This window comes from Xyrauchen texanus, chromosome 42, assembly GCF_025860055.1.
Source record: "Xyrauchen texanus isolate HMW12.3.18 chromosome 42, RBS_HiC_50CHRs, whole genome shotgun sequence".
Lineage (NCBI taxonomy): Eukaryota > Metazoa > Chordata > Actinopteri > Cypriniformes > Catostomidae > Xyrauchen > Xyrauchen texanus.
Window position 1 is genome coordinate 11,062,106 of NC_068317.1, and position 26,137 is coordinate 11,088,242.

General features: G+C 37.8%; 1 pseudogene; it reads right to left on the reverse strand.

Moving 5' to 3' along the window:
• Nucleotides 1-26,137, reverse strand: part of LOC127635137 (piezo-type mechanosensitive ion channel component 2-like) — a 164,722-nt pseudogene that overhangs the window by 21,581 nt on the left and 117,004 nt on the right.

Here is a 26,137-nt window from a genome sequence, read left to right on the forward strand (position 1 = left end):
CTCCACATAGTTTTCGGCCTTGTAATTGCCCAGGAAGCCCGAACCACTGCGACAAAGATGTTCCAAGCCACTTTCTCCTTACTAGTGACCTTCTTGGGGAATTCATTGCACTCCAGGATCTTTGATTTATCTGTGGTCCGACAAAGACACCAGCTTTGACATTTGCCTCAGACAGCTTAGGGAAGAAGTCTTGAAGGTACTTGAAGGTACTTGAAGGCTGCTGACTCCTTATCTAGAGCTCTGACAAATTGTTTCATAAGGCCCAATTTGATTTGCAGTGGTGGCATCAGCAGCTTCCGGGTGTCCAACAGTGGCTCCTACTAGACGTTGCTCCTCCCTACAGAGAACTCGGTCCACTGTGGCTAGTCCTGCCTGTGGTAGTGCGCCTTGGTGTTTCCCGCGCCTTCGTGTCCCAAAGGCAAAGATAGTATGGAAACTTGGTATAACTGCATTGGAGGCCAATCAGGAATGACACAATTTTGAAATCACCTATGACCCCCCATCATACTCATACTTGAAGGCGTCCAGCAAGGTCTTGGTATTTATCCACTTAGGCAGCTGGAACTTATCTGAACTGCTGGGCTTAAGGCCCTTGTACTTTGTAGTACTATTTATATTACTGGAAAGTTCTAGATAGTTCTAGAAGTTTACTCAGCACTGAATCTATCTGGAATGTTCTGGAAAATAGGTACATTTCAAAATATCACTGTCCTGGTCAAAAAAGCAAAGTTTGTGAGGAATAATAGCCATTTTCTATACTTTTGATGCATAAGTAATTAGGAAATAACACTTGCTACACAGGAACACAGGAAAAAAAATAAAAATTGTTACACGGTGTAATTTGGCATTACAGCGAATCCTCAGCGAGATAGTTGTTGTTGAAATCTGGCATGCTAGACTCTTTGCAAATACCTTATCTGGAGTGTATACCAGTAAATATGCAATGATTAACATACTGTAAGTCATACTACAACATATGTTTTTTAAATGGAGCAGATAGTGACGGAGAAGCATCCCAGCAGTTTTGATAAGTGTACATTTAGTATTCACTCGATAATTCCCATCCTTCCATTTGTGTTATTTCAAACATTTTTCAAAATTACTTTATTATTGTTCTAAAATGTGGAAAACAGTAATAATCAAGAATCAGTAGGCATGTCCATACTTTTGACTTAAAGTGTACAAAATTGGACAAAACATTTAAAATATGAAATGTGCCTCAGGTGTTACTTAGTTCCAAAAGTATACAGTATATACTTAATTTTTTTTTTACAGGTACACATCTTGCCTTGACTTGTTCTTAAGCAAACCGTCTTTGTTCTGAGAATCTTCTTCAAGCCACTCCTGATCTTCAAACACTTAGAATAAGATAGACTGCTGAGCCTTTAAAAGTAAAAATCTCTGCTCCACTTTATCACTCGATATGTTTCATTTCTACAGAAAGCTTTTGTGAGAATGCCTTTTCTTCCTGTTTAAGAAAATATTTGAATGGTTTCCTTGGAGGTAAATCAACACTAAAATATGTGGGACTTTTTGGAATAGTTTTTTCAGTAGACATACAGAGTATTGGCGTATATACATTTAAAAACACTGAAAGTAATACTTTCAGATATAATTGAATAACATGAGCATAACTTTCTTTTTTTCAGCAAACATTTTCAGAAAAGCTCCAAATATATCAACAAGACATACGGCCATGTTGAAATTTATTTTTTAAATATAAGAAACATTTCAAAACCTTGATTTTGTTTCTTGTGGGTTTTATAAGAATATACAGTTGCCCTGAAAAGTATTTGGACACTTAAGCCATTAACAATGTATGAATTTCATTGCATTAGATATCCGTTTTCTTGACGATTTTTTGGTTTAAAAAAAGGAAAGTTTTGCTCAAGTTCCCACAGCAGAGTAATCACAGGTGTAGTTCTTCACATTAACTATGGACATGTTCCATTAATGGTTTTATTAGTGTTCATGTTTTGTTTTTTTCACCTGGACCGATTGTCTCTAGAGAGATCACACTCATTCATCCCGTAACCATGCAGAGGAAGATGGGTCTGTTTAAGGCTAAAGTCTGAATACACATCTTCAGTTCTGTCCAGACTGGATTCAGTGGATGCTGGCTTGCACATCTGCCTCTGGTAGTATATGTGGATGCTCTCTCTTGATGGAATGTTCCCCTACAGGAAAAAGGATGAGGTGTTAACCTCAATATTTCCAGTCTGTCCATTCTGTGTATGATGCTCATTAATTTGTGCTTTCATCGCAGCAGTGATGGTAATATTGATCGTGTAAGCTTCTGCAAGTAAATCATATTTTGAGCCAAAATATTTGGTTATGCTTTATTTTAACTATCCTAAATATGTATATACAGGGCTCCCATTCCTTTTGAATTTGTAAGTAATTTGTGAATACAGAACAAAAACCTAAGGCTTTCAATCGATTCAAATACATGACATGCCAATTAACTAATTGCAATTATTCACATGTTATTATTTGGGGAGAAAAACCACCAAATAAAGATAATTCAAATATTTACACAACTCTCTGGAATACTCGATTCTGACTGATCAATGGCGCCATCTAGTGGTCTGATATTTCTGAGTAACAACCGCACCTCCACATATCAGACCATTCATCTTATCTGCTCCTCTGATCGTGGTTAGATCTCTACAAGCTAATAAAATAATTTCTACTTAAATCAAAGTTTGATGTGCATTTATTTATTTATTTGGTAAGTAGTCTGATAATAAGCTGGATAATGAGGAGTAAGATGGTCAGTTTTAAAAAATCAACACCAACAGAATATCTGCAATGTGCAATATCAATTGATAAAATATAAATGCAGGCCAATCCTTAGCATTGCGCAGTGCCATTTTGAGTACTCTGTCATATGGAAGCAAAGAATCATCATGACATTACTACCTTTTTGACCTCATGAGTGAGCATGCAGCGTTCAATGCGCAGGACAGTGGAGATATCAATGTGTTCCTGGCAGATAGAGTTGAGCCAGGCGGTGAAACTGTCCAACAGGGCCAGGAAAAGCACCCAGGAGAACTTAACTATGTTAAACACTCTTTTCAGGATGTTATCTAGAGCAGAGAGAGCAGTTGTAGAGCTTCAGTAGAGCTGGAAGAATGGATATGGCGACAATATATGTCTTTGTGAGATTTTAATATGAGTTAATGATTGAAGTGTGGGGTCTTACCAGGACCATCAGAAATGTCCTCCTCATTTACACCTTCCTCCTGGCCTCCATCCTCAATGGAAATTTGCACTGTAAATAAAAGAACAACAACATCAACAAAATAATATATGCATACAAGTCAATATGGTAAGTCATTCATAAATAATGAAATTATTGATAATGTTACAAGGAATTTAAACAAGTGGAAAACGTACCATGTGCATTCAATATTATGCGTACAGTATATACACTCACCGAACACTTTATTAGAAACACCTGTACACCTACCTATTCATGCGATTACCTAATCAGTCAATCATGTGGCTGCAATGCAACGCATAAAATCATGCAGATACAGGTCAGGAGCTTCAGATAATGTTCACATCAACCATTAGAATGGGGAAAAATATGATATCAGTGATTTGGACCATGGCATGATTATTGGTACCAGATGTGCTGGTTTGAGTATTTCTGTAACTGCTGATCTCCTGGGATTTTCACACATAACAGTCTCTAGAATTTACTCAGAATGGCAGCAAAAACAAAAAACATCCAGTGAGCGGCAGTTCTGCGGATGGAAATGCCTTGTTGATGACAGAGGTCATAGGAGAATGGCCAGACTGTTTCAAGCTGACAAGGCTATGGTAACTCAGATAACCGCTCTGTACAATTGTAGTAAGCAGGATATCATCTCAGAATGCACAACACGTCCAACCTTGAAGCGGATGGGCTAAAAAAATTGAAGACCATGTTGGGTTACACTTCTGTCTGTCAAGAACAAAAAGCTGAGGCTGCACTGGGCCAACGATCTGTGTACCTCCACAGAAATTGAGTTACATCAGACCAGGTTATGTTTTTCAAGTCTTTAACTGTCCAGATTTGGTGAGCCTGTACCCACTGCAGCCTCAGCTTTATTTTGTTGGCTGACAGAAATGGAATCCGACGTGGCCTTCTGCTGTTGTAGACCATCTGCCTCAAGGTTTGGCATGTTGTGCATTATGAGATGTTATTCTGCTCACCACAATAGTACAGAGTGATTATCTGAATTACCATAGACTTCTTGTCAGCTTGAACCAGTCTGGCCATTCTCTGTTGACCTCTGTCATCAACAAGGCATTTCCATCCACAGAACTACTGCTCACTGGATGTTTTTTGTTTTTCGCACCATTCTCTTTACAATCTAGTGATGTTGTGGGTGAAAATCCCAGCAGATCAGCAGTTACAGAAATACACTGACCAGCCCATATGGCACCAACCATCATGCCACGATCTAAATAACTGAGATCGAATACTTTTACCATTCTGATGGTTGATGTGAACATTAACTGAAGCTCCTGACCCATACCTGCATGATTTTATACATTACACTGCTATCAAACGATTGGCTGATTAGATAACTGCATGAATAAGTAGGTGTACAGATGTTACTAATAAAATGGTCGGTGAGTGTATAGCTAGGATTCAAAATCGAATTAAAACTTATAGCATTTAAAATGACTACAATTTAAAATTACAGCAATCACTATATGAGCAAGAGGCAAAATATTTTTTAAAGAACAATTCAGTAATAATAACAACCCCATTTTAACAATTAGGATTACGCTTCTTCACTCTATTGCATTGTCTCCAATGTCAAATATACTTTATGCATGTTGTGCTAATGCATGCTATAGTATTAATTACAGTTTTATTGGCCGAATCATTGAATGTTACATTTCATTTAGTACTGTTGTTGTATCCTTTTACAGTGATCATAACAGATGGTAATATCATCATACTTTTATATATACCATTATACTAAATAATGACCAAATTCATATACCACCCAACAAATCATGGTAATTTCATGGTACAATTTGTTTTAAGTAGTACTTGGAGAAAAAAGCCAGTTTCCTAGAATGAAAATACTAAACTGGTCCACAATAACAAGATGGCATACTTCTGAAAATACAGCAATAGGGCCTGAAGCCATGTAACAGTGAAAAACACATTTGTTTTCTTTACCCAGCTGCAAATGAAATTCCCCTTGTTCGGTATCAGCTACATGGTCATTACAGTAATGTATTACTTTTTCAGTGGGATACATTTGAAAAATGTGAGTATACTTCTGCTGGACGAAGTATTTTGAGTTTGTTAACTGAATGTTTTATTGGCTCTAGCTGGCGGCCTCAGGGCTGGGTCTAAGTCTGTTTGCTGGCGAGATGTTGAAATCCTGTCTAGCCATCATATGGGATGAATTGACCGTAGCGAATGCAACACGGCACTCTTCATCTCACACTCTCAAGAATGCAGAGGCCTGGAAGCCGCCCACCAGGAGGAAGCTGGCAGGGTTACCGAGTGGACACTGCAAGGCTTCTTAACAGGCTGCAGCAAAGGGGATTTAATTAAGTGCTTGAAGTTCCCCAAGTTGTGTTCGCACGCACGCCTATTAATGACCCAAGCATGCCATCCCGACAGAGAGCTACAGAGCGGAGAGACGCAAGAACAGGGCAGGCGAGACAAACGCAAACTTTACCAACATTGAAACTACGGTCATGGACAAACTCCACGTTGGTGAAACATTGAGATGTTTGAGCATACCTTCTTTCGGGTCTTTCCTACTCGTGCGACATTCTGTGTATCTTTGCCAGATGCGACGTCTTTCCTTACTCCGCTCTTTCATGGCAGTTTTAGAGTCAGTTATCCAGGCATGGTACACAAACTGAGAAGCAAAGGGTTATATCGTTCAAAAATAGGGACAATGCAGGAATTTACATTGCATAATGACTTTTAATTCTATATGTAATTTGTTTTGATTCTACAGAGTGGTATTTCTAATAAAATGGGTACACTGTAAAATGTGGTAATGTGCAATTATTTCCTTGATATATTTCTACTTCATTTAACATTTAAAAATAACTTTTAAATAACCTAATATAAATATATAATAACTGTATAACCTAATTGGCTTATAGTCAGGTTGATTGAGTTATATTAAATAATATTTTGACTTGAATAAAACATTTTTTTACAGTATATTTTGAATCAACTTTAACTGCTTATGTACTAAAAAGAAAGACTCTTACAAACAGTGGGGTGCAAAATCTGATACACCTAATGAAAGTGCTCATATTTTGCATTTTCAAAAATTCTAGTGAAAAGCTGACATTAATTTTAGAATATTTTCGTATTGTGTATGTCCATATACTGTACATACTGTACTTCACATTATGTCATTCTCTGACATGATCTCAGATTTTGTACAAAACCTTATGATTCATGTTATCCAGCATGACTTGAGAGTGTTCCAATCAGAATGCAGAATCATTTATTCATTTTCAACATAAATTTTCTTCAGCTTAAACTCGTGAAAATTATGTAACTGTGGCTAAATTTTTACACAATTCTGTAATATGGCTCCTTACACGTATCATGGCAGTTCTAAGGTGAAATGTCCACTCTGTGGCGATAAAAGCGAGTTAAAATGTCTCACAAGCAGATGAGGTTTTTAAGGCAATGCTCTATCAAGTTTTATGTCAACAAATCAACCTACCCTAAACCTTACAACCGAACAGATAGCGTCATAAAAAGCAAATGCGACACAAAAAATGCAATTGCAATGCTCTATGCACTTAATGTGCAATTTGATCATACATGAACTTTAAACTGTAACGCCTTAAGCCCAAATTATACTTCTGCACAGGGCGCGTGATGAAAATTTCGTCATCAGCAGATACATTTCTCTTATTCCTGGTAGAAATCACTTATCCCTCTCTAAATCTAACAAGTGTGGCCCAATTCTTCTAACCGCACATGCTCTGAACTCGAAAGGATGCACAAACGCCTGCAATTATTTGCACTAATTTGTGTGTCCACAAGGTGGCAACACTCACAATTGAGCACAGAAGACACCTTTATGGGTCTAAACTCCTGAAAAGAAATAGTCCAGTATCTCATATCAGTCGTAGCGCACATGCACCAACACCCTGTATATGTGCACGCAGTCAAATGAAGTATACTTTGAAAGGTTCCACTGTACATTGACGCTAAGCATTCACGTCAAAATCGAAGTATACTTTGGGTTTTACGAGTCATGCTCTACAGTAAAAGTGTTTTGATGTCATAAGATTGCATTGTGCAAGGAAAATTGTGAACAAGTGTTTATAAACTGGTGTTTTACTTATGATAAGTGTGAAAGGGAATCAAAACTAATTGCCGCTTTAGCGCCTCTAGTGTTAATTTCACTGAGAAACTGCCGTGATATTTACGAGACACATAAAATTACCAAAACTTTGTTTACTACCAGGTTAAAATCTCAGAATTTTGACCTCACTGTGCATGCAGGGCATACATTTGTGAAATGATACAAACAAAATTAAAACTACTGTAGCCTTTAGCTAAGATAGCAAAATAGGACATTTGTAAAAGCAATCCCTGTCAATCAAGACAGCAACACAATGCACAACACAGAAAATGAGCTTTAGGGGATGTTTTACAACATGGAAAGAAAGAAAGAAAGAACAAAAGAAAGAAAAAAAGGACTGATTCCATTGTTCACAAAGGAGAAAAACACAGCCTTTGTTTAACTGGCACAACCAAACCCATGAAAAATCTCCCAGGAAAGAAAAAGCTCTCTTGCATGCATCTATTGCAGTACTGCATAATACACTGCATTTACTTGGCATGCACCATACTGGCTCTTTTTACATAGCAGCACGTTGACTGACATAAAAATGTTCAGTAACATTAATCCATTTTGGCTCAAGTGGCTCTCCAGTTTCACAAATACATAAGATGTGTGGATTGAAGTTGAAGTCAGTGCTACACATACATATATTGTGCAACTGGGGGGCAAGTAATGCAGTGCTCAAATAGAAAAGAGCTGACACATACTATAGCATACAAGGAGAGAGAGAGAGAGAGAGAGGAGATATATCAGGCATTGTAAAGTACCTTGGCTGCCCTGATTACATACTGCAGTATAGTTTTGGGCAGTTTAATGACAGACTTTGGTAAAGCCAGCAAAGCAGAGGCAAACTTTTGGATAGCTCTCTACAAAAGATGAGATGGAGTTAGACAGCGAGTGAGGGTCTGTGCTATTGCTGTTACCGCTCTTCCATGCAGGAAGCTAGCAGTTAGTGGTCTGGCAAATAACAAAACATTGTTAAACGCTGGGGGAACAAAAAAAATACAGTGAGACACTTTCATACAACAGAGCCATTGAGGTTACACAGGTTTTGGTTTGTGAACAATGCACTTGAGCAAAATGTTACAAGACATAAATTAAAAAAGGGTGGTTATTGGTGCACATGCAGTACAGCGTGGAAGTGTCCAGACTATTTACCTGGAACGCTGATTTCTTGGGAGGCTCCTCGTCCTTTTTGTCATCATCGTCCTCCTCTTCCTCACTGTCCGTCTCAAATAAGTAATAATTCCCACTTCGGACCACTGAAAGAAACATCATACTGTATCTGTATGCACAACTCAGGGCTGGACAGGTAATCTGGCATATCGGACATTTTCCCGGTGGGCCGACGCAATTTGGGGCCGATCAGGGGTGGACTGTCCATCGATTAGTTAAAATGAGCCGCCACATTATGCAGAACAGATCACAAAACGGCGCTGCTATATGCAAAAAGGACAGGGAACCCAGTCCTGTGCTCGAGCAACCTGTCATGACAGCAGGCCAAATCCATTTACCTTAATGTGCTCCAGGACGATATGAACAAGTGAACTTGTGAAATCTAATTGATCTTATTATTTCCCTTTTCATTGCAATTGGAATTTTGTGTCAAGTCAAGTAAATTTTACATTTATAGTGCTTTTCACAATACATATTGTTTCAAAGCAGCTGCAAAACATGCCTTCAGTAAGCAAGAAAAGGCAACTGTGGCAAATAAAAATTATCAAAATTGCTAAAAACAAAATGTGAAAAAAGTGGAGGAAGGCAATTGGTCTTCTGACATTACCATAAATGCGCAATTTGTAATATAATTTCAATATCATAATAAAGCAATGCTTAAACAGTAAGGAAATCAGGGGAAAATGAAATCAAGAACATTCAAAGATCAAAAGATGACACTAACTGGATGCATGATCAACCCAAGGCTTCCACCACTGCTTCCTTTTGCTTTTTTTCTTCTCTTTGCTGGCCTCTTCTGTAAAGTAGAAAACATTGTTTCATGAACACACAAAGGCTCTAAGAAACATTAAAACCATTTCAAAGATCAGACATTTACTGTGAGACCTGGTATGCACCTTTCATGTGTTTTAGATTTGATTGCAATGCATTTAATGCTGCTGTTAAGCGCAGGCACTCGTGGAATTTGTTGTTCAACTTTCAATATTCTGACAATGATGCTGGACTAAAGTGTGCTATTTAAAGAAAAAAAAAACAACAATCACACAAGATAATTGGTAAAGTCTGTTACTAAGCCATTTGTGCAATGACCTAAAACACAGCAACATTCAACCCCAAACAATTTGAATGTAACAGTGTTTAAAATGTTATGGGAGAGAAAAGTCTTGGAATATTAGATTTTGTCAATTATACTATGTGATTCATTACAATACACACCCAAACTGAATGATACTACCAGAACTGAATATATGAATTCCAAACTTCTTGTGAAGTTGAAATAATGTAGTGCTTCAGAGCTTGCTTTAGGGTTAGTAATGTATTTGTATACATTCGATTCACCCTGCCCCTTTTCCACGCTCAGATCTTTCGTTTGTATTGAAGCTACTGAGAAGAGTCGATCAAAATGGATTGTGTGTGGGAGCACAGAAAGTATTTTTCATCAAGATTTGATGGTGTGACAATTACAACCTCTTTACTACGTGAAAATGCTCGTGAGGTGTTTTTTCTGTCACTGAAAATGTTTTTTCCAACACCCGCGGAGGTAAATTTGACCTGTCAGATCACATTCAGACAGCTATGACACACTGCACTTTTTATTGATACAAGCATTTCATTTGTATACGTGTAGAACTTAAATGACTTAAATATTAATCTGATTCTTACCCACACCATCATATCGCTTATGGAGACATGTATTTAACCACTGGATTCTCATGGATTACTTTTATGCTGCCTTTCTGTGATTTTTGAAGTTTCTAGTTTTTGGTCACCATTCACTTATATTGTGAGGACCAACAGAGCTGAAATATTCTTCTAAATATCTTAATATGTGTTCTGCATAAGAAAGAAAGCCATACACATCTGGGATGGCATAAGAGAGAGTACATGATGAGATAATTTTAATTTTTGGTTGAACTATTCCTTTAAGAATTGAAACTATTAAAAACAAAATATTTAAATCCTGAAATTTTTAGCCACGAATGCTACAGTCTCTTCTGAATGGGCCATATATAATCTATCAACTAAACATACCTTCATCATCATCCTCTTCTTCCTTAACCACTGAGTGGCTTTCCCCACTTTCCTGAGCCAAAGACAACATCCTCTCTTTACCTCTCTTAAACTTCTGCTGTCGGCTTTTGATGCAGTCCATCCTGAGAGAAGCAGAGAAAGAGACAGAAAGAGAGGAGTGACATGATTTCAAACTATCTGTTTGGTTGAGCAGAGGTAATTTGGGTTCTTGCATGAGCACAATTAATGTACAATTATAGATAATGAGAGATGCATGATCTTCATGTTGTGACATGTGCGTGCAGATTAAGAGGAAAACAGGCTACAGCTTAGCAATGCTGAGACATCCTGTAATTCTCTCTCACACACACACACCACACATTTGACCTACTAACACACTGTTACCGCAGTACAGCACTTCAGTATTAAAATCAAAATACAACTACTGTTTAAACTAAGTGCCTCCGTGAATGGTAAAGGAGCTGGGAAAGGAGAAAGTATTTTAACATTGAAAAAACTTGGCCCAGGTATAAGAGCGACTTTTCCAACTGGAACCAATAAACAACTGTATGTAAATGTACTGTATATGTTTAGATTTTTTGTCTTTATGCATCAGTAATAATTTACACATAATTTCATGAGACTGTATGAAAAGGGAGCACAGTAGCTGGCAGCAAACAATGAAACATTGTGAGTCCCACACTGTCCTCATTGTGTGTTTAATGAACTCACTGTCTCTTCAGTAGGTCCATGGACTTCTTCTCCTCCTCTATTCTGGCTTTAACTGCCTTCACAATTGTCGCCTGGAACAACTCAGCTCCTCTGACAGATAAACAGAGAAAGGGAACAAACAACCCAAAGTTCTGATTGATATGTCTGGGATCCTCTCACAATATAATAGTTACGTTTTGTAAAATGGGCACGCCAAAGCGAGTTGAGCTAAAACTTTGCTGTTTGGTAGCAACGCCTGCACAAACAAAATCCTTCAGATTTAAATCGAGGTTAAAATTTATGAATGCTGTAATCCCTCTTAAAAGCAAATGAGTAATAATATTTTGTGAACTGCAATTTGCTAAATGATTCAGAGCTAAGATAAATGAATATATTCTCAATGTCTGTTTATTTGTCTATGGATCTGTTGCATGATGTTGAATACCACAGACAATCATTTGCAACAGTTTATTTTTTAATTCTATTTATTTATTTATAGTTTTTTTTATATGTTTAATAATAAAGGTGTTTTTCTCAACTTCGGGCAAATTCATGTCCCATTGGTTGATTTCAACTTTTTTCTTTTCGTTATTTAAAGGTCACATGAAAATGACTTGTAAACTTTTTACCAAGCCATAATTATTTATTTTTGGTACTTTCAAATGCCTTTTATGTACAGATTTTATTGTTGTAGCCTTCAAAAAAAGACTTTGAATATCAGACTGTGAAAATCCATGACAAAAATACACATTATTTTTTACAACTTTAAAACTATAATAATCTAATCAAAGAGTGAAATAAACAAACTACTTCAATATCTCCATCCATCCATCCATCCATCCATCTTCAACCGCTTATCCGAAGTCGGGTCGCGGGGGCTGCTGCTCCAGCAGGGGGCCCCAAACTTCCCTATCCCGAGCCATATTAACCAACTCTGACTGGGGGACCCCGAGGCGTTCCCAGGCCAGTGTGGAGATGTAATCTCTCCACCTAGTCCTGGGTCTTCCCCGAGGCCTCCTCCCAGCTGGACGTGCCTGAAACACCTCCCTAGGGAGGCGGCCAGGGGGCATCCTTACCAGATGCCCAAACCACCTCAACTGACTCCTTTCAACGCAAAGGAGCAGCGGCTCTACTCCGAGCTCCTCAAGGATGACTGAGCTCCTTGTACTATCTCTAAGGGAGAAGCCCGCCACCCTTCTGAGGAAGCCCATTTCGGCCGCTTGTACTCGCGACCTAGTTCTTTCGGTCATGACCCAGCCTTCATGACCATAGGTGAGGGTAGGAACAAAAATTGACCGGTAGATCGAGAGCTTTGCCTTTTCGGCTCAGCTCTCTTTTCGTGACAACGGTGCGATAGAGCGAGTGCAATACCGCCCCCGCTGCCCCGATTCTCCGGCCAACATCCCGCTCCATTGTCCCCTCACTCGTGAACAAGACCCCGAGGTACTTGAACTCCTTCACTTGGGGCAAAACCTCATTCCCTACCTGGAGTACACACTCCATCGGTTTCCTGCTGAGAACCATGGCCTCAGATTTAGAGGTGCTAATCCTCATCCCAGCTGCTTCACATCGCTTGGCAGTCGAGTGTACTTCAATATCTGTTATATTAAAATTATTTCAATACATTTTCGAAAATGATTTCTGTTTTTTACAAACAGTTTGCACCTGAAAAAATTATCTAAAAAATTTGTTTACTTGTTAACCAAGGTAACCAAAGTGTCAGTAAAGAGAGGAAATATGTGATAATTGAAGAAAATTGAAAAATCAAGGTAAAAAAAAATGAGCAGAATATTTTTACTGGCCATTATTTCCAGTTAAGCTGTAATTTTACCAAATTATGCAAAAAGTATTTTAATTTAATAAAAAAATTATTTTATTGTGTCTATTGAGGATACATAAAATGTTTGCTATTAAATTATTATAAACATCACAAAGGAGTCTGCCATATATTTAGAAATGTTACAAATGTAATTTCCATCAGCACAATTTCCAGCAAAGAATTCTATTAAATTTAAGATATGATGGACAACACACCATGGTGGGAATTTTTAAGACTTTCAGGGGAAAAAATGGCACAAATTACCTGTGATGCATGTTAATACAATGTTGGGCATTGTTAGTAGACAAATAAAAACTCCACCCACAGGAAATACAGAACCTGAAATTTCTACATTAACAAAAGTATTGCAGAATTATTTAGACAACTTTATACACAACTTTCACACTAGAACAATCCTTTTACTGAAGAACTCATTTAAATGATTTATTATTATTATTATTATTATTATTATTATTATTATTATTTGCTAAAGCTCAATATTACGGCTTTTAATATCTCTGGTCCACATGCATACTGTTCTTCCAGTAAGTGTAATATAGTACAATAACAGATTCTTGAACTCATTGTCCATGTGATAATCAACCGTGTGTCCAGATGCTGTCAATAGAAAGTAAGATGAAAATAAACCTGAATATTCAGTTACAGTAAGTGACTATATCCACAGACAAACACTAATTACACAGATAATGTGTGTGTGTGTACCTGGACGCGAGGACCTGTGAAGAGCGGATGTCAGCCACAACGTGCAGGAAGTAGTAGCTCATGAAGACTCGCCTTTGCAACAGGAGAGAGGCGAAACAGATGCTGTCCCAGATTATACCCGCCTCATCACTCGGCAGCTCACACTGTTTGTTCGCTTGCTGCTCCGCTGCACACACACATACAGGAGATGAGAGAAATTAAAAGAATTCACACGCTAATCCAGATCTATTGAATTAATGTTAAATGATAGATTTCTACATTCATACACTGTAAAAATACAGGAGTTATATTAGCCTCAGCAAGAAGTATACGATAATATTTGTGTATTGTGTTAAACAGTGGCCTTGGACTTTATATGACATTTGGCGTAGATGCAGCATCACAAAAATTTATGTTTTAACTACTAATGATGTTATAAAAATACTTTATTTACAGGGGTACTGTGGCATGGGGGGCGTGGTCGTGTGTCGGTCTCGTGGGAGAGAGAGAGCGGTAAGGCTTTTCAATATAAATAATAGTTTATTAGTAAACTTAAAAGAAGACACAAACACACACATGACGGACATGTCCGCTAACGATCTCTCTCTCCCGCACGACACCCTGCAGTCGACCTTTATACCTCGGAGGCTTGATTAGCCTAATACGGGACTGGGTGCGTAGGATCACGACCCGGCCCCGCCCTCCGCCCTGCCACAGGTACTTACTGTACTTGTCATAAATTATTAATTTATTTTATAGGTGAAAAACTTAGAAAGTAAAACTTTAGGTGGAGAAACAAATATTTAGTGCACCTTTGGGGGCCAAAATTCTGAGACCATTAGTTAAAAAGTTTTTATTTAGCATTTGTCTAATTCAATGACATTTTTTTTTTTATGTTCATAACAAGTTGTATTTTCAGCATATTTGTTGTACTTAAACGTCACACAATTTAATGCAAAACCTGATGATTTTAGTAGTGGTGATTTCTCATAACTGTATACACTGACAAAACCGCAAAATTTAAATATTTAAATCGCAAATATTATTGGATAGATTTATCCAGATATTATAGACCTCTTTGGTAAATTCATATGAAAAGTTATGATTTTTGAATGCCTGTTCGGGAGACGTTCATTTCATAAACAGACATGCTGTAGTTAAAATTAGGCTTGCTTGAGCATTAAGTGTCGTTTCAAGTTCTGGCATTCGTGCGTGGATGTTGGACATTTTTAGAATGTCAACTGTATTACTAGTTAGCTGTGACATAATGTATGATGCCAAAAGGCATAGGGCATCTTATTAATTATAAAACTGTGTTTTCTTAATGGCATGAATCACACTGAAGGCCTAGACTTTAAATGCAAGTAAGGACATACAGAGCTGAAATATTCCTCTAAAAATCATCATTTGTGTTCTGCAAAAGAAAAAAAGGCATACACATCTGAGATGGCATGAGGGTGAGTTAATCATGATGAGAATTTTCATTTTTGGGGGAAATATTCCTTTAATGTGGTCGATGTCACAATTTTGCTTGATTGGCTTCTTTGGAATAGTGGAGAATCGTATTTATTTTACATCAAAACATGTCTTCTGTTTTACATTTTTCAAAATCACAAAACTTTGTTTTTTCCAAGTTTAAATTAAATTTTGAATGCTAGATTTCCAATGTGGTCTCAGATATTTGGACACAATTGTCAAATTATTTTATTTTTCTTCTTCCAATTCTTTGAACCAGTACTTACGTTTTGAATATCCATTTATAGTGCAAGCCAGACTGAACAACTGGATCAGCCAGCAGTGATTGATCACCAATGCTTTTATATATCCACAGGCAGCTATCTGAGAGGCAAGAAAACAGAAACCACAATGACATTCAGAACAAAAAATAAACCATTTCTCAGAGATCTCATTTTTTGGATTATCCTCTTTAAAAGAGCATTTGTTTGCAATTTGTAATTTAAAAGAAATATTCTGGACAGCCTTTGAGTTCTTCCATGTGCCAATGACTATTACACACCTGGTCAAAAATTACTTCAAAGATCTGCAATTCTGCCTCACTTCAACAGAGTACACAACATCATGGCAATCATTGGAAGTGAGAATAATGGCGGGGTGTACCATCTCCCCTCTAGCCTTCACCACGGCAATGGAATTGATCATCTGAACCTCCAAATTGGTTGTAGGAAGAGAACATCTGCAGTCTGGACAGCGACTACCTCCCATGCATGCCTACATGGATGACATGACCACCCTGACCTCAACAATCGCATGTACCAAACAGATACTGGAAAAGCTTCATGCCAACATAACATGGGCATGGATGAAGTTCAGACCCAGCAAGTCCAGAAGCATATCCATCGTCAAAGGGAAACTCGTAGACCAGAGAGTCACATCGATGAAACACCCATCCCAACAGTATTGGAGATGCCAGTCAAGAGCTTAGGGTGATGGTACAACACAATCCTCAAGGACGCAGACCAGAGTGACCAACTGAAGGAAGAAACTATCAAAGGCCTTGTTAGCATAGACAAGACCCTGCTTCCTGGTAAGTTGAAACTGTGGTGTCTGCAGTTCGGATTGCTGCCCCATCTGCTGTGCCCACTAGGTACACAAGGTCTCCATTACCAAAGTCGAGAAGCTGGAGAGTACAGTCAGTTCATAAATCAAGAAGTCGCTTGGACTCCCGCGTTGCCTCAGCAATATCGGTTTGTATGGGAATGGTGCTCTGGAACTGCCTGTGTTTAGCCTCACTAAAGAGTACAAATGCACCAAAGTGAGACTGGACATGACTCTGACCGAGTTTCAAGATGGTATAACTGGCAACCTGGAGGAAGTGGACCCTGTCTGAGGCCGTACAGCAAGCAAAATCTGCTCTCAGGCATAGAGACATCATAGGACAGGTGCAGCAGGGAAGAGGAGGTTTTGGACTTGGGGCAAGAAGACCCACATGGCACAAGGTGACAGTCACCCAGAGAAGCAAGCTGGTAATAGCCGAGGTCCGGCAGCAGGAGGAGGCAGAGAGATGCATAAAGGCAAATTCGCTGTCCAAACAGGGCAAATGGACTAACTGGGAAAACATGGAGCATGGTAAGCTCACTTGGAAGCATCTATGGAAGATGGAAGGAAGTAGACTTAGCTTCATCATTAGAGCCACCTATGATGACTTTCCCACACCCAAGAATCTAAACCAGTAAATTGGAGAAGATTCATCATGTCCTCTCTGTCAAACCCCAGTAACGCTAAGGCAAATTCTCGTCGGCTGCAAAACCAGTCTTTTCCAAGGCCATACACCTGGAGGTACAACCAGGTCCTGAGACAACTGGTGATTACCCTGGAGGGAAGGAGAAGTACTACCAATGCCCTCTCTCCCCAATACCTGGATTCTCAAAAACCACCACCTTCAAAAGGACAGGGCAACTTCCAGTGAAGCCAACTGCAAGAAGGGAATCAACCCTGCTAATGCTTTTATTTAAAACGTAAAAGGCTGAAGTACTCAGACCTAGCAGCCAAGGCAGTACAATGGGGCTGGCGAACCTAGTTGTTCCCCATAGAGGTTGGTTCCAGAGGTTTTGTAGCTACATCAACAACTAGGCTGCTGAAGGGGTTGGGAGTCAGAGGATGGGCCTTCCTACAAGCTGTCAGGTTGCTGTCAGAGGCTGCTGAGCGAAGCAAGAACTGCCTGTGGCTAAAACTAAAGGATCACAACTGGGCTGCAAAATGACAAAGAGTGTTAAAAGCAGAGGGGGTGCACCTAGAATGCCAGGTGTCACTGATGAGCCCTTTGGAGGTGTTGTGGGCTTATCAATGTAACACCAAGTGTGCCCACCTGATGACCCCAAAGTTAGTACCCCTACCCCTCACCCAAGATATCAAGAAAATGTTGACTATTGTAAGGCTTGTACTATCAAGTCCTGTAAGCTCAACTGACATATAGACATATTTCAATACAGGTGATGTAGAGTATGTGTTTGTGAATATGTGAGTCAGATCCTAGACTCACACACACTCACTTCTTTCACTTCACACTCTATGAATTCAGACCCACAAAAATGTGAAGTTCTCTAAACACAGAAGGGCCCCAGATGTTTTAATTTATGTCATCCCGTGGCTGTCTTGGCAATAATTTACCCACACAGGCAACACTTTTAAATTAAAAGTTTGAAATGAGATTTTTCTATCATTATTTATATTTCCTATATATTTTTTCAGAACTACTGTGCAGTTTTATGAAATACTTACTGAGAGGATGTTTTTCATGGTGATTACAAAAATGTTGTATGCTATCAGGAAGTCCCAGAAGTGGAGGATGCTTTTAATTGGCTTCAGTAACAGTTCACCCCCAAAAAGCAGGAAGTAGAAACAGGCGACCAGGTAGCCCATACAGAAGATGCTAATGCGTGTGGTACCCGTGATGAAGATGATGGTGAGGACAAACCAGAAGAGATAGCTGAACATGATCACCTTTAATATATCTAGATATGACCTGCAGAATGACATAGAAAAATAAGACTAGGTATCCTCTTCTAATTCAATATTATCTGCGAGTTAAGTGCGTTACTAGCCATGTTTGCATTTACCTTCAACCCCAAAACATTCTGGAATTTATTAATTGAACCAAGAGCCAAAAAAAAAAAAGGGTACATTACATAAAATAATTCTTATGTAACTCGACACATTAAATTTAATAGGACAATTGATGTATTAATAGCTTGATGAACTATTAACACATACATTTATTCTGCCATTCATGAATAAGGTCCTTTGAATGTAACAGGGTTTGCACAAAATCTAAAAAAAGGCCAAATATATTCTGATTAACTTGCCTGGATAGCATATTGGCCCATCGAATTTCTATATACACTAGTTTGGATTGCATTTATAAGATAAAGGTCATATCCAGGGCTGACCTGCAATGGATAAAGTCAGGAACAGGGTTGTGCTGGCTGAAGGAGGCAGCGTCCAGATCTCTACAGATCTCCACGTTATCACCCGCCAACATCTGTATGGCTGCCAAACTCTCCTCCTCAAACACACGCCTCTGCAGTGATGCGCACAGCAACAACATGAAGTCGTCTACAGGGAGAGAGACATGGAAGGAGGTTTGATAAATTCAAAACACTTTTTTAACACCTATTTGACTATTTGCTAGAGATCTGAAAACATGCTGTGTAAGTTCTGTGAACATCGTTACTCACACAGGAGGAAGAGGGGGTTTGGTTTGGTGTGGAAGTCGGGAAAGTAGAGCCACTTGATAACGTTGGAGTCCATGCTGGAGGAAGGGTGTCTCCACGGATAGTCTGGACCACAGGGACAGAGAATAACTTAACTTTTGCATTTGGTGACGCAGCTTGCACTGGTAAGAAATTTATGTTTACAGTCCCATAACAACAGCCATCTTGAAGGTGACTGTATGGGCAAAATAGCCTCTTCAATAATTTTATCTCTACTGTATATGGTCCTTTTCTGTGCTTTAATATTTGATGCTCATCTCACTAGATTTCTGTCATTTAGATGGTGTTGGTAGGATATGGTGTCTGGCCTACAGTATTTTGTAGACTGTTATTGAACACTCGCCTGTACAGGCTGCAGATGGGATGCCAATGCACATCAGGTACTGGAAGGCGAGCATGCAGGCCAGGAAACAGCAGTATTTGGGCCAGATGTGGGCAATAGCTTTTCTCCTGCGCTGATACATCACTGCAATCAGACCGAACGCATGCAGCATGGCATAGAAATCCATCCGCTGCCCAATCACATTTACCGATAACAGAAAACACGTCTAGAGGAGACATCAACACACAGACATGTTGTTCCAATAAGGATAATGATGGCTGCATTTGATCTAATCACTACAAAATAAATACAATTAAATATCCATCACCCAACCCTGATTTTTTACCTTATAATACACTATACACACTTGTAGTTTATTTGCCTTATTACTATGTGTTGAAATCTGAGCAAAGTGGGACTGGTCTCAGAGACAGATAATGCATTGCAATGCAATTATCTAATTACAATGTAAGTGAAAGTGTACCAAACTTTTGAAGCTCTGAAATCACACAAAGGCAGCATAAAAGTAATCCATAAGACTCCAGTGTTTTAATCCATGTCATCAGAAGTGATATTATAGGTGTGGGTGAGAAACAGATCAATATTGTTGTCCTTTTTTACTATAAATTCAGAGTTCTTGTCATTATTCACTTGCATTGCATGGATATACAGAGCTAAAATATTCTTCTAGAAATCTTCATTGTATTCTCCAGAAGTAAGAATGTAATACACATCTGAGATGACATGAGGGTGAGTAAATGATGAGATAATTTTCATTTGTGGGTGAATTATTCTTTTAAAAATGATTGAAAGTGTTCCATATCAACATCTTTTGTTAGTGCTGGAACTTTTCAGTTTAAAAACATACTGTAACCATAAAACCCCTTAAAATCAGAGCAAAATACATTAAGACTGGTGTTCAACCCCTAACCCTAAAATCTGATTGGTTTGTAGGAATGTTGCTGCACGACCAACAAGGATGTTGATCCAGGAATACATTTGATGGATAATAAGGTGTTACCTCAAGGCCAAACTTGTAGAAAAAGTAGTTGATGAAATATTTTCCACAGTTGAGGATTCCATCGTCCAGATGCTGTCGTGTGATATTGTGAAAAATCGTTCTTGTAACTGGAGGAGTAAGGTTGTTTGTCATACGGTAGAAATCCTGGTGACGGTAAATAGTCACTTCAAAGGCCAAGAGGGCCAGCATCACCAAATTATTCTGTGGAGAAAAAAGAAAATAGATATGCATGAAATTCAAATAAAGATCCAAAGAGTCCAAAATTACCACCAAGCACCACATGTGAGGAAAAACGCTTTGGTGGTTAAATAAAAGTTGGCCAGTAACTTTATTACAAAATGAACATAAATTGGTTTAAATTGTATTGTAAGAATGATAGTCTTGGAATAATGTTCAGATTTTACTGTTTCAGGAAAATTGTTACTTTAATTCACCAAAGTGCATTCAACTGATCACAAAGTATAGTCAGGACATTATTGATGTAAAAAACAACACCATTACTATTTGAAAAAAGAAATTTTGATCAAATCTAGTTGTTTTTCGCATATCCCAACTAAGCTGGGGTCAGAGTGCAGAGTCACGCTTGAAACAGCACCCCTGGAGCAGATAGGGTCAAGGGCCTTGCTCCCGACCTTTAGTTTTTTTTTTAAGCCAGAGCCTTAACCGCTGAGCCACCACTAGCTCAGTGGTTAAATTGCTAATTTGGTACTAGAAAAATCACTTACCATTATATCAAACACAGTTAAAACTCTTTGGTTCGTTAAATGAAGCTTAACATTGTCTTTGGTTTTATTTGAGTTACCACAGTATGCAATAGACTAGCGTGTCTTAAGGTCAATATTAGGTCAAAAAACTAATTTCTCTAGAAACGCATCAGTCAAGCATTGTTTTGAGGAATGAAGGCGATACAATGCTTGAAATGGCCAAAAAAACCTGAAGATTTCATACAAAGGTGTACACTAGTCTTCAAAGACAAAGGAGAACTGAATTGTGAAGAAAAAGCCACTTTTGAAACAAGAAAAGACAAAGTGTTATGGATCTTAACCCCATTGAGCTTTTGTAGGATCAGCTAGACTGTAAGGTGTGCGAGAAGTGCCCGACAAGACAGCTACATCTATGGCAAGTGCTACAGGAAGTGTGGGGTGAAATGTCACATGAGTATCTGGACAAACTGACAGCTAGAATGCCAAGGATCTGTAAAGCTGTCATGGAAGATTTTTTATGAGAACTCTTTGAAGTAGTTTAAGAAGTTCTTATAATAGTAATTTTTACTTTATTAATGTACTGACTATACATTGTGATCAGTTTAAATCCACTTTGGTGAATAAAAGTACCAATTTCTCTCCATAAAAGCAAAATCTGTACATTATTCCAAACATTTGGTCGCCAGTGTAAGTGATGTGGGCAATTCAAATCAAACCATCTACTAAAGAAAATGAATATTGTGACTAAAGTATCCTCTGTTGAACTTTTGAACTGTGGAAATTTAGCCACTCTACGTGGCCACACAACTGTGGAATATTCCTCGCATCAAGCCACCAAAACATGAGCAATAAAATCACATATTTGTGACAAGCTCAATTTGATGAAGTGACAGAGACTGGCTCATATGTGTTTGTGTATTTGTGAGTGTATACAAAAGCATATCTCACCCTCAGGTTCTCCAATAAAGGAGAGAACTTCCTGAGACCGACCCAGTTAGCTGGATCCACTGGGCCACTGTAAAGTAGAGACTTTTCCATCTCCAACCTCTGAGCATCTGTGTAGTTATCGGGCTGGAGGAGACAAAGTAAGATATAGTGATAATGGAAATAACCATTTAATCATGTCTTCGTGTGTTCGGATGCCCACTTGTTGGAAGGCCAAGTGTCTCACCATCGTGCAAGTTTTGGAGTATGTGGAAGGGTTAATGGAGGTGAGCTGGTAGAGCATTTTGCAGATGATGATAACACAGGTCCAGACAGTGCACACACTGGATGCCAGCGGTCTGAACTGACTGAATGGCAGAGCGAATGCCCAGCTCACCAGGAAGACGTAATTAAACAGAGACACCTGAGAATGACAGAGAACATGTTTCTGAGGATGGGACACATCTTGGTAACACTGTCTAATAACTTCACAACATTACTATTGGTAACACTTTATAATAAGGTTCCATTTATGAATATTAGTAAACAACTTTAGCTAACATGAATTAACAATGAACAATACTTTTACAGCATTTATTAATCTTAATGTTAATTTCAACATTTATAATACATTTTTAAAATACAAAGTGTTAACAATAATTAATGCACTATGAACTAACATGAACAATTGTATTTTCTTAACTAATATTAACAAAGATTAATAAATGCTGTAAAAAAGTAATGTTATTGTTTGTTCATGATACCTATGAATGCCCTGGAACTATGAATGGAACATTATTGTAAAGTGTTACCACAGTATTTGTATAGCATTCGTTTATTGTTAATTGATAATTTACAAATCATTGTTTCAAAACTGGTAATGCAATAAAAGGCTTCTTAGACATTTTTGTTGTTCATTTATATTCACTGTAGAAAACAATTTATTATTGTTTAATAATTTCATATAGAAGCAGTTTGACAATGATTTTTCATCCTTAGTAAACAGCTTATTAGCCATTGCTAACTTGTGTATTTCAGTTGATTCAACCCAGTGGGAAAGATGGGTTTATGAGAACATTAAAAAGTCATAAATTCATTCAGTAGTTAATTAAGAAAATTGTATATACATACAAAAATATATGTAATGAAATGGATATACGTTTATGCTTAATGCATTAATTACTGCTGTAGGAACCCTTACTATTACAATATAAATTCTTAATAAAGGTCAATATAAAGCACTAACTAATTACTAGATAAGTACTTTCCATGTTCTAATCTAAAGCAAGACCTATTTATGCCTAAATTGTTCACTAACCATGCAAATTTAACGCCTTCCACTTTCAATCTTTACTACTTTTTTTTTTTTTTCATAAATCCGATCTGGAATATTATGCTCACTGTAATTATATTGAAATTAAGAAATTATATTATTCATTAATCTTAAAAGTTGTTTATTAATCATGAAAAACCCCTATTAGTCAGATTATAGAGTATATGAATTTATTTGAACTATTAATAATAAATTGTTTGCAACAGTATATGTAAATGAATAACGCTATTTGTATGTATTCTGCTCAGGGATAGATTATGACTTGTTAAGGCCCTGGGGCCAATTATCTCCAAGGACCCCCCGCCATCCAAAAGGGGGGTGTTCGTTATTCATGGCCAAAAGTTGTTGAGACCAAACTAGATTGCGTAGCCTTAAAGCCCAGGGCACCCCGTGCAGTCAAGGGCCCATGTAGTCAAGGGCCCCTGGGCACTGTACAAGACTATACTACTGTATTAGCAAACTAAGAACAATGCGTTATAAATAATGATTCAACAATAAACTAATGCTTTAGAAATACTTTATACTGGTGTGTAGTTTTTATAACGTGTTACCCACATTTGGTAAATTGGGTGGTTACAAAATTGATGGATCACACTATAGCCGGTTAGAAACAGGTGAAAATGCCACAATCCAACAAAAGCAATTGTGAAGCCAAGTATGCAAGTACTCAACACAAAAAGCATCTCTCTATTGAACTTTATGGATTTCGAAGCTTTGTGTCACTATGAACGTTAATCTAGAACTTTCTATGTACTTATTGTTGGTGGGAAAAAAACAGGTCATATCAGCTTATGGTTTGCTTTTGGCTTTTGGAATGCAAAGGCTTTATGGTAGCAGGTTTTTTAATGGTCCAATATGATCTACCAGGTTTAAATCAGGTCTAACGGCTGATAGTCCAGCTGATTGACCATCTAGACCAGCCAATGACCATGAATGACCAGCTAGAAAACCAGCAGATGTCTTTAGCTAGTTTTATTTGGAATTTCCAGCAGAGCATATGCTAACTTTCATCCCAGAAGATCACCTGAAGATCACATCTTTTCTTCCTCTCTCACCTCTTTGACTGAGACCCAAATGATGTAGGAGGAGACAATCTTGATAATGTGAATCTCCAGCAGCCACCAGATGAGAAGTTGCAGCTTCTGTATGTACTCCAAGAACTTCAGGAACAACACTGTCAGACGCTCCACCACCAGATGCCATTTATTCTTCAGCTCTTCAGAAGAAATAAAATACAATATTTCAGAAGATTATGCATAGTACAAGACAAAATAAGCACCTTTTAAAATGTGTTTCATTATCATGTCGGTCATTTCATGTCATATCATGGGAATACAAAGTTTTATAACATGTACCATGGCAATACCAAAGTATTCTTTAAAGTCTTGGAACACCATGTAAATACCAAGGTACATGAATATAGCAATCATTCATGGTATATGGTGTATATTAAAATAATATGGTATTACTGAACCATCATTGTACCATTTTATATAAACATAACTTTTGAGAGTGATAACAATAGCAGTCAAGTCCTCTAAATTTGTCATTAGAATTTGCCAAATTGTAATAGCATGCATGTAAGCTTGTTATTAGATGATCAATCTTGTGTGTAACAGAGTTAGCAGGAGTTTTGTAATTACAACAATGCTGTATATTGACATGTAGTTTACAGGAGTAACTCTCACAAATATTTTTGAAACAGTTGCCAGAAATAGGACTAACACTAAAAGGACACTGTACACAACGACACTTGTCACATTTACGATGCATTAACAGAGTCAAAACATCTCTACAAGGTGCTCTACAAAACCAGCCAATAATGGTAAAAATATTCATAAATAGTCATAAAATACTGACAGTCGCAGATGAAACAAAGTGACATGTTTCTTAAATTGTTTATGATATTCATTATGTACAAATGGTTGTGTAACGTCAGTTTAGAACACCAAAGTCTGATCTGTTAACTCTGAAGACCAAATCACAGCTGTTCTCTTGCACGCTATACGCAAAACATATGTTAACCAATGCTTCATACAGAGACATCTAAATAAACTGGTTTTATTCAAGTCAAAAATATCACTAAACATCCCTGAATAAACCTGAATACATTAGGTTTCACTAACAAAAAAATGTTAAGGGTTATATGAGGGAGAAATAGCTACTTAAGGTACATTAACAATTGCAGATTCCCACTTTCTGCAGTGAAGCTCTGAGAAAATGATGGAGCACAATAAATCAATTAAAAAGATACATGTAAAAAGCACTTTATAATATCAAACAAAAAGAAGCTGCCCCTTTCCTTTAAAAATTATTTTAAAATTATAATGTCATTCAGCAGTTCAATACAACAGTGTTAAAGACCCCAGGCCTGCCTGTAAAAGTGTTTACACATTAAACAAGTCTAGACAGTTTTATTCTGGTCTGTTTACCTTGCTGGCGCTGTTCTGCCCCATGAGGCGAATAAAAGCCTCTTCCATTTGTATTGCTCCAATGAGAGTTACTGATATTAATTCAGAAATTCTTCTATTTTTTACCTAGTCTGTTTTTAAATCAAATCAATGCAATTATCCTATGTAGCATGTACAGTGATGTAGTCTGGATTTACTTTATTACTCTGAATAAGGGTAGGAACCAGGTGTTTTCTTTTCTTTAGGATGTTAAAAAAATGGGAGAAATAAGGGTCGCGTGATACCATGTGAGGTTCGGATGTGTGAATGGCGAGATCTGTGCACATTGCTAGTTTTTAATACATAAACAGGTGAGATTCGATACATCCTGATTCTTAACTGTTTCATGTAGACAATATGTCAAAGAATTCAAAATCCTTATGTG